Source organism: Setaria italica, chromosome V (genome assembly GCF_000263155.2).
Source record: "Setaria italica strain Yugu1 chromosome V, Setaria_italica_v2.0, whole genome shotgun sequence".
Classification (NCBI taxonomy): Eukaryota; Viridiplantae; Streptophyta; class Magnoliopsida; order Poales; family Poaceae; genus Setaria; species Setaria italica.
The window spans coordinates 17,739,241-17,752,836 of record NC_028454.1 but is presented as its reverse complement, the minus strand read 5'-3'; positions in this window follow the sequence as shown (position 1 = coordinate 17,752,836).

Below are 13,596 nucleotides of genomic sequence, written 5' to 3'. Positions count from 1 at the left end.
CTGCTAACTTGCACTCCAGAAAGGCTTTGGACACATTGAACCTTTCGGTCCTAGCCTGTGTCTGGAACATGTCCTTGAGCGCCACGATCATATCGTGTGCCTCATGATTTGTTTCGAACTACATCTGCAGCTCGGGTTCCATGCAAGCAAGCATAAGGCAGCTTACCTCAAGATTAGCATCAAATGCCTTCTTGTAAGCAGCCTTAACGGCAGCAGATGCATCATCAGCAGGTACTGGTGGTAGTGGGGTGTCTAGAACATCTTCCTTTTTATCGGCCCTGAGAACAATTCTCAGGTTACGGATCCAATCCGAGTAGTTTGTTCCATTCAACTTGTCCTTCTCAAGGACCGAACGCAAAGCAAACGATGTGGTGGTGTTGCTAGGTGCCATTTAATCTACAACAAAAGTAATGCAAAATACACTAAAACAAACGTATCCATGACAGAGCAAATTACATTAAACTATTTTAACAGAATCTACTCCCACTAAAATCAATATCCCTCTATTGAAACTTAGTGATTCAGGATCCACAACTAACAAGTCTACTAGTGAGCTTTAACATCACCGCTAGCAAATGAGGTAGATCGGTAAGCAACTTTTGCTAATCATATCACATATGACTCCTGTTGTTGGGTGACATCTCGATGTCTCGGCGCCCAACCTTTATGCCCCAAGGTCCTTAACCGTTAAGATAACCTTGTTAAGCAAACCAACCCTTATGCGTGTAAGTGTCCAACACAAACCTGTCTAGTCAAGGAAAACTAGTGGCACCCTAATTTCATAGACCCACCACTAATTGTACAAGACATGGGACGGTGCAAGTTTTAGTTGGGAGGGCATACTAACTTAAACTTTGTGAGGGATCATTCTACTTCTAACATCACAGCATGCAGAAAGTAAAACATAAACAGAATAGCATTCACACAGTTGTGACACAGTATGGCCCGTTTTCATATGGTGATCTCCATCTCCATAGAACCTGTTCACCATGGTGATCTCCATCTCCATGTTCCATGTGCGCCATCCTCCTGGTGATGAGTCCTCCAAGAACTAGAGCATGCTATTACGCATAATAGCTAGTAAAGAATCTAGTAATGAAGATTACATAGTTGCTTGGATCATCACAGATTGGTACGCAGACCATTAAATACAATAAAGTGACAACACATATGGCTCCTGCCGTGTTGCCGTACGCGCGACACGCAGGTCACGAATGAGTTACACACATGCATCACATACACAAGGGGGCCATACTGATCACAAGATACAAACATACATCCTGCAAAACAGAGTTAGGCGTCCTAACGTTCCAAACTTTGGAGGCCCGAAACTCCATCTTCCAAGCCAAATTTGGGAAATCTAATTTCGCCGAAAATGGCAATGCCATTGAATTTCATGTGTAACTTTTTCTGTAGATCAATTTTCATATAAAATTCGCCCCAATCCGAGATCGTACCGAAAAGTTACGGCTGATTTACCGAAGCATACGCATACGGCAAAAATCCCGACCCCGGCAGTAGATCTCATCTACCATTGCACATCTAATGCGCCTGGCGTATGACCCTGGGTTTCAATTCGACCAATCATATTGATCTTCGCTCACTCCAACTGGATTTACGTGTATCACTTAACTCCGATGGCGGAAACCGACCGGTAGGAGTATGTCGTTACACTACCATTGCAGCAAGGGCACGAAACCAGGACATAGATCAAAAAGAAAATTCGCATATCTCCATATGCACACATCCCGAATCCAAAACTAAGCAGCTACAGCTCTGATACCACTGTTGGGATACGAGGTAGGCTACACTAGCACAATTCAAAAAAAAAATCTACCGCGTATAACCAGGAAGAACTGCCGTATAAGGATCACGGGATTACCACTCGACGCACTACTGGTGCGGAAGATGTAGATATGCGTCGGTGCAGTGAAGACGATCACGTAGTCGTACGTAGTCGATCACGTCCAGCAGCTCCTCAACAGCTCGTCCACGTGCAGCAAGATCGCCTCCGGTGCCGCGGCTCGTCATCGGCTCGTCGTGGCTCGTCGGCGGCTCGTCGATGGCTCGTCCAAGTGCTGCAGGCGCAACACCTCAAAGGTATCCACACGTGCAGGAAGGAAGCATCGCAAGCCGGATTGCTAGATCCGCGAGTTGCAACAGGCGAGGGCGTGGGAGGCGCGGCAAGTGTGTTTCGCCAAAAGGTGTAAACCCTAGGGCGCCCCCACCCCTCTATTTATAGAGGTTCCTAATGGGCCTCTGGATCCGAGGCCCATTAGTACTTCTAAACCTAATCCAACTAAGATCAGATCCGAATTGGGCTTCTAGCCCCTTAAGTGTGTGACCCTATGGGTTCGGATACGTATAGACATGGCCCGAGTACTCCTACTCGGCCCAATAGTCGGTAGCGGCCTCTAGCAAGACGTGCCAACTCCTATACGCACACGAAGATCATATCAGACGAACCATCACAACATAATATACATGCTATTCCCTTTGCCTCACGATATTTGGTCTAGCTTCAAGCCGACCGCTCTTTCTTGATCCTATGATTCGGAATCCCTTTGTAGGTTAACTCTTAACCGTACGTAGCATGGCCATGCATTTTCGGATCCGATCACTCGAGGGGCCCAGAGATATCACTCTCAATCAGAGAGGGGCAAATCCCATCTTGATTGACCATGTCTCATAGCATGCTTCTTGACAAACCCGAAAACTACCTTTATAACTACCCTGTTACGGCGTAGCGTTTGATAGCCCCTAAGTAGGTCGATCCACATCTAGAATACATGCGACAATCTCAGGTCTAAGGACAAAGCGTATATGTTGTTTAAAGAGAGAACTACTTCTCGTGTTGGGTCAGTCCTAGCACATGTCTCCACATGTGTCCACATTATTAGTTCAACATCTCCATGTCCATGACTTGTGAAACATAGTCATCAACTAATACATGTGCTAGTCTAATATTCATGTGTGTCCTCACATGAACTCCGACTAGGGGCAACTTTAGAATAACCATACAAGTAAAGAGTTTCACATACAATTCACATAATTGCAAATCAATTCAAGTAGCCTTCAATGGATATTCAATGAACACAACATACAAATCATGGATATAAATGGAATATCATCATCTCTATGATTGCCTCTAGGGCATACCTCCAACAGATACAATGACACGAAGATCATTGGCGATGCCCGTTCTTCATCCATTGCTGGGAAAATAACCTCAGGTTGCCATCGGCCGACAATTGCCAGGAGTGCACCAGTCCATATCGCAATAATCGCCCATTCAGGAGGTCTCGCTCCAGGGACAGAGGATCAGAGCCAATCAGCGGAAACTGGCGCGAATAAGAGGATCGGCGCCTTTCAGTGCGTGATCGGCTGGGGGGCAGAATGGACTGATATGATCGGCCAAGGGACAGACGCGAGCAATATGATAGGCCGGGGGTCAGGTCTGACCAGCACGACCGATCAGGGGGCAGAGTCAGTGCACACGATCGGCTAGAAGAGATGGCTGATGCTCGGGTGTCAGATGAAAATCCCCTAGGACGGGAACCAGACTGGGAGCATGCCAGACCGCCGGGCAAACCGGTGAACCCCAAATGGTGCCCTGACGGATTGACCAAATCCCAAAATCAAAGAATCCAATGCCTGCGCCAATGGGAACAACAGGAAGAAGAGCAGAAGCAGATGGTATATAAGAAGGATGACAGGTCTCTAGTCTGGCACCCCAATAGAAACAACAATGACGAAGATGGCAGCCAGGAATCGGCAGCTGACGTCAACATGGTGTTCATCTTGCCGATGGAGTTCATGGCTCCTGCCGATCGGTATGACACGACGAAGATGGAGGAAAAGATGGCGCAATTGGCTTTGGAGCCGATGACAGCCACTTTTGAGAAACCCGAAGATGAAAAATGACAACACCTTAAGGCACTGTTCCTCAAAGGGCATGTCAACGGTCGGCCCGTCACCAAGCTACTAGTAGATGGAGGCATTACAGTCAACATCATGCCGTACGCCATGTTCTGAAAGCTGGGTAAGAGCGACGAAGATCTAACCAAGATAGACATGATGCTCAAGGACTTCGAGGGTAACGTGTCTCCCGCATGTGGGGCGCTCTGCATCGACCTCACCATTGGCAGTAAGACCCTTCCTACTACTTTCTTTATTATTAATAGCAAAGGGTCCTACAATATGTTGCTTGGTCACGATTGGATACACGCAAACTGTTGTGTCCCGTCTACAATGCATCAATGCCTCGTACAATGGGTCAGTGACAACATTGAAATAGTCATCGCCGATTCTGCTTACAGTGTTGCTGCGACCAATACACAACAGTGGAGCTGCGAACACGTGAAGTGCATTTCCGGAAGAACTTGGGACACTGATTCAAATTAGATGGATCAGTTCGTCCGAGAAGATGGGAAGCTGGGGCACGGGTTTACGTCGGCCGATTCATTAGAGATGATAGATCTAGGTGATGGTGCCAAACCAAGGCCGACGTACATTAGTGCTAACTTGGATCCAGAATACAAGTGTAAATTGACGAGTTTATTAAAAGAATTTAAAGATTGTTTTGCTTGGAAATATCATGAGATGCCTAGTTTAGACCGGTCCATTGTTGAACACCGGTTGCCTATAAAGCCGAGATATCAGCCATATCAGCAGCCCGCGTGACGATGCAATCCTAAAATTCTACCTGACATAAAGGCCGAAATTACGAGACTAATTGAGGCAAAATTTATTCGATAGTGCCGTTACGCCGAGTGGATCTCTAACATTGTACCCGTATACAAGAAAAATGGAAAACTGCGCGTATGCATTGATTTCAGGAATCTTAATCAGGCCACACCGATGGATGGGTATCCAATGCCGACAGCAGATGTGTTGATAGATGCCGCCGCAGGACATAAAGTCATTAGTTTCATGGACGGAAATGCTGGGTACAATCAGATATTAATGGCTAAAGAAGACATCTTGAAAACGGCCTTCAGGTGTCTGGGCCACCTCGGTTTATTTGAGTGGGTAGTAATGAACTTCGGATTAAAGAATGCCGGTGCTACATATCAATGGGCTATGAATTACATCTTCCACAAGCTCATCGGCGTCCTGGTAGAAATCTACATCGATGATGTCGTGGTTAAATCAAAAGGGCATCAAGAACATCTGGCCGATCTGCGAGAAGTATTGGAATGCACGAGGAAACATTGGTTGAAAATGAACCCGAACAAGTGTGCATTCGGCGTATCGGTCGGGCAGTTCCTGGGATTCATGGTTCACGAGCGCGGGATAGAAGTCAACCGGAAGATCATAGCAGCCATCAACAAGGTTGTAGCCCTACAGAACAAAGCTGAGCTGCAATCTCTAATCGGCAAAGTTAACTTTATCAGAAGATTTATATCCAACTTATCTGGGCGTATTCAAGCTTTCATGCCGTTATTGAAATTAAAGCCCGACCAGGAATTTGTGTGGGGAGAAGAACAATGGAAAGCACTGGAAGATATCTAGCAATACCTGATCTCGCCACCTGTATTGGTCCCACCACAAGCTGACAAGACATTCAGACTATACTTATCGGCCGACGAACGGGCTATCGGATTGGCGCTGGTGCAGGAGTTTGAAGGAAAGAAACGGGTGATATATTATGTTAGCAGAAGACTTCTGGATGCCGAGACAAGATATTCACCGGTAGAACGACTATGCCTATGTCTTTATTTCTCATGTACCAAGCTCAGGCACTACCTTTTGTCGGCAGAGTGCATAGTCGTATGCAAAGACGACGTGGTAAAGTATATGCTATCATTGCCAATATTGAAGGGATGAATTGGAAAATGGATCCTGGCTCTGTCAGAGTTTGACCTAAGGTACGAATCGACCAAAGGTGTCAAGGGTCAAGTCATGGCCGATTTCGTGGACCAATACTGCGGACCAGAAATCGCTGTCGTAGAGCCGGCTCCATGGACTCTATATTTTGATGGTTTGTCATGTGGTGCCGGATCGGGAATCGGCATCGTTCTCATATCGCCTCGAGGGGCAAGCTATGATTTCTCTCTACTGATAGAAGCTTCCACGACCAATAATCAAGCGGAGTACTGAGCTGTCCTAAAAGGCATTCAGTTATTGAGGGAGATCAAAGCCGACGCTGTAGAGACTTTTGGGGATTCCATGCTCATCGTAGACCAACTAACGGGAAGATCAGAATGTAAAGATGATGTCCTATGGATTTACTATGAAGATTGTCTTCAACTTTTAAAAGAGTTCAAGACTGCAGTTATTGAGCATATTCCCAGAAATTATAATGAAGAGACCAATAGGCTTGCCCAACACGCGTCCGGGTATCGGCCGATTCAGGGCGCCATGATTCTGGAACTCGCGGCCGACGATTGGCGAAAGGAGATCGCTGATGACTTAAGGGATCCATCCAAGAAAGTGGATCGGCGAGTGCGTTTTCAAGCCACAAAGTATGTAGTACTGGAAGATGAGTTGTTCTACCAAATGATTGATGGGGTTCTGCTCAAATGCCTGGGGACGGAAGAAGCAAAGATCCTGATGGGAGAAATCCACGGAGGCGTGTGCGGAGCTCACCAATCAGCTCATAAAATGATGTGGATGATTAGGAATAACGAATATTATTGGCCGATGATACTTGAAGACTGCTTCAAATATTATAAAGGGTGTCAGAACTGTCAGAAGTTTGGAAATGTACAACATGCGCCCGCGTCGGCTATGAATCCGATAATCAAACCATGGCCATTCAGGGGCTAGGGAATAGACCTCATCGGACAGATTTATCCTCCATCAAGCAGGGGACACAAGTTCATATTAGTAGCCACCGACTACTTTACCAAATGGGTGGAGGCGATCCCATTAAAAGCCGTGACATCGGCCGCTATGGTCGATTTCGTAAGAGACCACATTGTTTATCATTTCAGGATTCCTCAAACCATCACAACTGACCAAGGGACGATGTTCACTTCAGGAGAGTTCGAGGAATTCACTGCCGATATGGGGATCAAGTTGCTAAATTCTTCCCCATATTATGCTCAAGCTAACGGCCAAGCTGAATCATCCAATAAGGGGATAATTAAGTTAATCAAAAGAAAGATTGAAGAACAACCTAAGAAGTGGTACTTGTGTTTGACTGAGGCTTTATGGGCTTACAGGATGGCCTGCCATGGGGCTACTAAGATATCCCCTTATCAATTGGTGTATGGTCACGAAACAGTATTGCCTTGGGAATTAAGAACAGGGTCAAGACGTACATCGCTTCAAGATCAGTTGATGGCCGACGACTATTCCTTGCTCATGAAAGGAGAACTCGACAATTTGGCAGGTCAGCGATTGAGGGCCTTGATCAGCATTGAACAGAATAAAAAGAGACTGGCCAGGTGGTACGACAAGAAGGTCAAAGTCAAGCAATTCTTCGAAGGAGATTTGGTATGGAAGTTGGTGCTGCCGATAGGGTCTAAAGATCCCAAGTTTGGTAAATGGTCGCCCACTTGGGAAGGCCCGTATAAGATCGGCCGATGCGCTCCAGGAAACGCGTACATACTGGAGACGATTGAAGGAAAAGAATTCACAAGAGCCTTGAATGGTAGGTACCTGAAAAGATACTATCCTAGTATATGGGTCGATGCATAAGTAGTTACGGAGTATATCAAGATGATGCAGCCAGCTCCTAGTAGATCTTGTAGCCAATGCAAGAACAACATCGCCTCGAGAACAAGACATTCGTTCAAATTGGCCAATGTATTATTCGGTAAGAACGATAAGGTACATGGCCGACACGGTACAAGTCACCCTTAGGACAAAAAATACCAACACACCTACTAACCACGCTTTTTCTTAATTTCCCTCTCTACCCGATCTAGTTCTATCAAGAGATGGACGCTTCTCTCCTCCACATCCTTCATCGCGGCTTCAGCCTCAACTTGACGAGGAAGAGGATGGCTCCGGTCAGGCGGCGGTTGAGACATTCCCGCTGCAGCATCTTCAAGGGCGACTGGGCGAGGGAGCGGATGACTCCTTTTGATTGGCGGCCGCCTAAAGCAGTTGGCATCGATGTGATCCCAGATCCGCTTGACTTCTCTAGGAATATAGTCCCTGAGTTCTTCATGATGAGCTCTGATCAAGTCTTTGTCTTCCTGCAACAATGGTTCATCGGAGTGCATGATCTCGATTGTCCGTTCCAGTTCGGGACTAAGGCGCCTCGGCTAAAAAAATTGACAAACGGTCGCTCGATGTTAGATTAATCATAATGTCGAACCATGGAACTGAGGGTGAAGTAATATCTCATACCTGGTTGACGGAGGAGGAGGAAAAGGAAGAAGATGAAGAAGACATCTTGGTAATAGTTCAGTGGTATAAACTACCAGAGGTGAAGAGGACGAGCGAGGCAAGTGCCCTTGGAAACAATACGGGGTCTCGTACTTATAAAGAGAAAAGGGGTTTGGTAAGATGCATCCCATCAGAGTAAAAGGGGTAATAAATGAAAGGCTGCCATGAAGGACGGGTCAGGATTGGATTCGCACATCAAACAGTCAAAATAACATTAATGTCTTTACAGAGCGGCCAGTACTTTTACAGGTCATCCAAGGAGGGCATTAATGGCCGCAATTGCTCGTTGCCTAACTCGATCGGTCGAGTCTAAAACTTGCTGGTCGTCATCGGCTGATCCTGGGACTTCTGGCATATGGCGATGAAGTCTAATTGCCTCGTGGGCCAGGTGTTGTCTCTCTTGCTTCAGATCGGCGATGACAAAGGGGAGGTCTTGAAGTCTCTTCTCTTTAATGGCTATGTCCTTGGTCACCTACTCCATCTCCTTGGCGAGCTCCGCCCTTCGACGCTTGAGGCGATCGATAGCACCAACAATGTTCGAGCGGGAATTTTCAAGGAAGTGGATCCGGTGATGTACCTCTTGGGCTCGGTGCTTGTAAGAGTCTTCCTCCTCACGAGCTTTAGCTAGCTTGGCACGATCGGCCATGTGGCGCAAGGCCCTGAATATGGGGATCCGCATTGATTCAATGTATGCGGCGGGTGCTAGAGCTTATTCTGCCTCTTCTGGGACTCAGCCGCTGATATCACTGAAGAGCTACCGAATCGGCGAGACGTCCTCCACCAATCGGCCGATGTCTTCTTGGAGGAGGGTCTGTATACTCTCAAGTTTGGCGCGGACGTCATCAGGGATTGAGCTCAGTGTAACTTGGCATGAAGCGACCTCCTCATCATCAGAAAGCGCGATCGCAAAGGAAAAGAGACTGTTGTTAGGGGTATCTTGTGCCTGCAAAAGAATATAAAAAACGGATTAGCCGATGGCAATGGGAAATTGACGTATTCGGGTAACAAGTCTCTTACTTCTTTAAGGCGGATTTCTTCTACTTGTGCCTATGGGAGTACCACCCTTGATTCAGGAACTGGTGCGACTGGCTCATCAGAGGAGGAGGATTCGACGATTATTGGCGTCCTGCTCGGACCGGCCTCCTGGAAGAGTACGAGGAGCAAGTTTTTATGAGTATGACACAAATGGTTAGATCTGATGACATGTGGTGATTGCCGTACCTCCGTGGTTTCCCTGGCCGATGGCTGTTGAGAAGGTACAATTGACGTACCAAGGGTAGCCTGCATCAGAATCGGTCAAGCTTTTGATTAAGTATTAAAAATTGAGTTAAGGGATTCTTTACCTCAGTAGGAGGGACTACTGGTGCTCCAATTTCTACTTGGGGCGTTGCCGATTGCTGCGGAGGCACCGGGGCATCTTGTGCGGCCTAATATAAAAGAGAAGTCAATATTGGGAGAATGCTCAGGAGGATGTGAACATGAGGTTACCTGAATGGCTTGCAGTAGCAGTGATGCAGCGGTTGCTCCTGCTTCCGTAGCAGCTTGGGGATCAACTTCCTCGATGACCGGGAGAGTCGGTGCAGCCAAAGATTCCGCCGATGCCGCCGCAGACTGATCAGCCGATTCCGTGCGGGCGCGCACTTAGCGGCTTGTCTTTTTTACGGCTTTCTTCGATGTCTATTTCAATCGGCCAGTGGTGATGTCATCAATGGTCAGGGCGTGATGGCCGATGAGTGGGAATTCCGTGTACGGGTAAGAAAGCCTATAAAATTCATAAGTAGGGGCATCCTTCCCTGAGAAGAAGTTCACCGGTAAGATCCCCAGTTTAATCAAGACGTCCATGAGGTCATTCTCAAAGGTGTTGGTCGTCGAGTCATAACAGAAAGGGAGTTCAAACAGTGGCTCTACCCTCTGATACGGGTATCAGCTGGTGGTTTCTTCGCTGAAGCCGTTATAAAAACATATAAAATATTCAGCTACTTTGGTGGTAGTGAGCTGGCAATTGGGGAAGACTGATGCTGCCTCACCGAAAGAAGTGCATCGGCGCCGTACAATGGGGTTTTCTTCCGATTCAATGTTGGGCAAGGTCATGTGCTCCACCCGATGCTGAGAGATCTTGCTCATATACAAGTTGAGCCACAAATTGATGAACCACCAGGGGCCACCTGGGTTTCCAATCGGCTCTCCCTTGGATAGTTTGACGCCGATTTGATGCAGCATGTGATAGGCCGATCCCAGCAGATGTTTCCCAAGGGGGACAGAGGCTCCTCTCGATAATGCTTCGGCCAAAGCCTATGTGTTGGAAGACGGACCAACTGCCCTGCCATAGAAAAGATGTTTCTCCAACCACATCATCAGGAAGGCCGCGTACTCTCTCTCTGAAACGGCCCCGATCTTCATGTTGTTCTTAATGTACCCCTTCCACCCGTCGAATGCTTTTGTCTCCAGCCGATAGGTCGGCTTGACCAGATAATGGAAGGGGGTGTCGGGAGAAGAAATGTCAAGGCTAGTCAACATTACCACATCAGCCAGAGTGGGGGTCATAGGCCCATGGCCGAAGAGGAAAGCATTGAGGGCGTTGGACCAGAAGTAGGAGGCTGCCATCAGCAAGGGCTCATTCCTCTCCATCTGAGACAGAGAAAGATTGATACACTGGCCGATTTTTCGTTCATCCCATTAAACCCTCTTGGAATCGACTATCCTTTGGTACCATTCTTTCCAACCTGGGGTTTCATTCGACCAAGATCTAAAGGTGCCTGACCACTGATCCAATTCCATTGGGGATTGTTTAAATGGTATTCTGTGAGTTTTTAAGTTTATCAGATCGGTTGGGTCTGGACTCCCCATAGGACCTAAGCAAATGAGACCGGGGGCTTCAGAAAGGCAAATGGTGATTTGGTGTCTAACCGCCTAAGAAAGATAAAAAAGGGAAGAACTAAGAATGGATCTAAAACAAGTGCCTGGGCGGTAAAGGTGAAAAGAAAGGTTCCAGGTAAATACCTCCGGGATGAAAGTCATCGTCGCTGACGGAGCTGCTGGAGGAGCTACTACCACCGAGGCCGCCAGTGGAACCTCAGTCGCCGATGGAGCTGTTGCCGCCGCCAATGGAGCTGCTGCCGCCGCCGTTGGAGCTGCTGCCGAAGTTTCTGTTGCTGGAGGGGTTGCCGATGGTTTCACCATTGGAAGATGAAGCGGAATGCGGATGAAAAGGAGGTCGCCGGAAGGAGTGGTTGGAAACCAAAAGGGCACCGAAAGAAGATGGAAACTAGTGCGCCAAGAAAGGGAATTACTAACTTGTGAAGAAGAAGTGCGGAACGTGCCGGTATTTAAAGGTCGTCCGAGAAGGGGTAAAGGCGGGATTTTTATCGCACCGTCTACACAATTTTGGGGGAGTGATTGTCTCAGGCGCCCATTTTGAAAAGATTGCAATCATTAGGTAGGAGACCGCGAAACAGAAGGATATTTTTAATGCGTCTGTTTTGGAGGAGAAGTTAAAAAGGAATTTCGAAGTAAAAGCTGTGTTTTACTCCGAAACTGGGGGGCATGTGTTGACACCAGATTTTGACACGTATGGAATCGGTGTCAAGGAAGGAGAGGACTGGCCGATGCGGCAGATTGTAAGGTCACGATTGGGACTGGCCGATGCGGCAGATTGAAAGGTCACGATTGGGAATCGGCCGATTGGTGCTATAGTTTGGAATCGGCCGATTGGTGCTATAGTTTGGGATCGGCGGATTGGCGCTATAGTGTTTTGGCAGACGGAGTTGGTGGAGATCGGCCAATTGGAAGGCTAGAGCGATTGGGCCAATATGGGCTTAAAGTGGATATCTGCCCATATATCCCATTTTGTATTAGAGATAATGCGAAGAAGAAAATACTCCCTCCGTCCTTAAATATATATGACGTTTAGGACAAGTTAGTTCATTTTAGGACAAAACGTCATATATTTAGGACGAAGGTAGTATTTTTTATATGCCAATAGACATTTCTGAATAAGAAGACTCTACTATTCAATTAAAAGAAAGAACAGACCCTCGTCCTTATTTATGAATATTAGGACACGCATATAAAAGGTGGTGTCTGCCTGGTCAAGGTTGGTTGCGACCAAGCGATGGGGAGAGAGGCACCTAAACCTTGATGGACTTTGACTCGATCTCCGAACGACTGTAGAACCACAAACCGGGACTAATCCACACAAAATGGTGCAACCTAACTGGAAACCATAGAGCACGGATTAGGGGGGTCCTATAGGAACCTTCACATATATACCGGTGATTCAGTCTCTCACAACTCGATGAAGAACTCGCAAGAAATTTGGGGTAAGTTACTCAACAGCTCTTGGCTGGAAACACCATCTGATGGATTTTTCTTAGTTCATAATCGTGCTCTTTTTGGCTCAGATACAGTAGGTATTTATACTAGGAACACCTTTACTAGCTAGGTGTGAAAGTTCTATAAGTTTTGACAAAAATAAAGGGAGATGAAAAGGTGAAAACAGGAGTTCCCAAGAAGCCTCGTGTGATCTTCAGCCTCCCTGGTAGTCTTCACTTAAATGGTCATTACTCCTTAGTGGAAAGTCGAAAAAACGAACCATTTATTGGAGATGAAACTAGACTTGATTGTCTTTCTGTCCATGTGCATTATGCATGGTGAATCTTGACCAATTTGTGCGTGTGTCTCTTGGAACATGGCTCTGATCTCAGGAGTCTGTAACTTGTCTCCTTCTCGGTGTAACTTGTCTCCTTTGGTCCAGCAGCAGCTCCAATATGCGTAAACCTTAGCAATACAAAAGTAGAACGTTTAGGTAGTATAAAATTCTCATTTGTATTGTAATCAAATTTAGTAAGGAGATAGTTCACCTCTTGCTGCAGTTTCCTTGCACGACTCTGTGTGATGGGTCCTTGTATTGGTGTAATTGGTGCTTGACTTGTTTCAGCTAGTCCATGGCTTGGCACATTTGCTGGGAGGTCCTCATCAGTGTGCATGGCTCGGCTCTTCGCGTTCTGCAACTAGCACAGTGCTGACAACGTGCGTCATTGTAGAGATGTAGAGTTGTAGCATTTCTTGGTCAGTAGAGGCCATCATGACGGGGGGAGTCGTAAGGAAAGCTTTGAGCTCTTCGACTGTCTTGCTAGCCTCGTCATCCCACTTGAACTTGTCCACCTTTTTGAGTAGCTTGAAGAAGGGCAAACCCTTCACACCGAGTTTGCTGATGAAGCAGCTGAGGACCGCCATCATGCCAGTAAGCTTCAT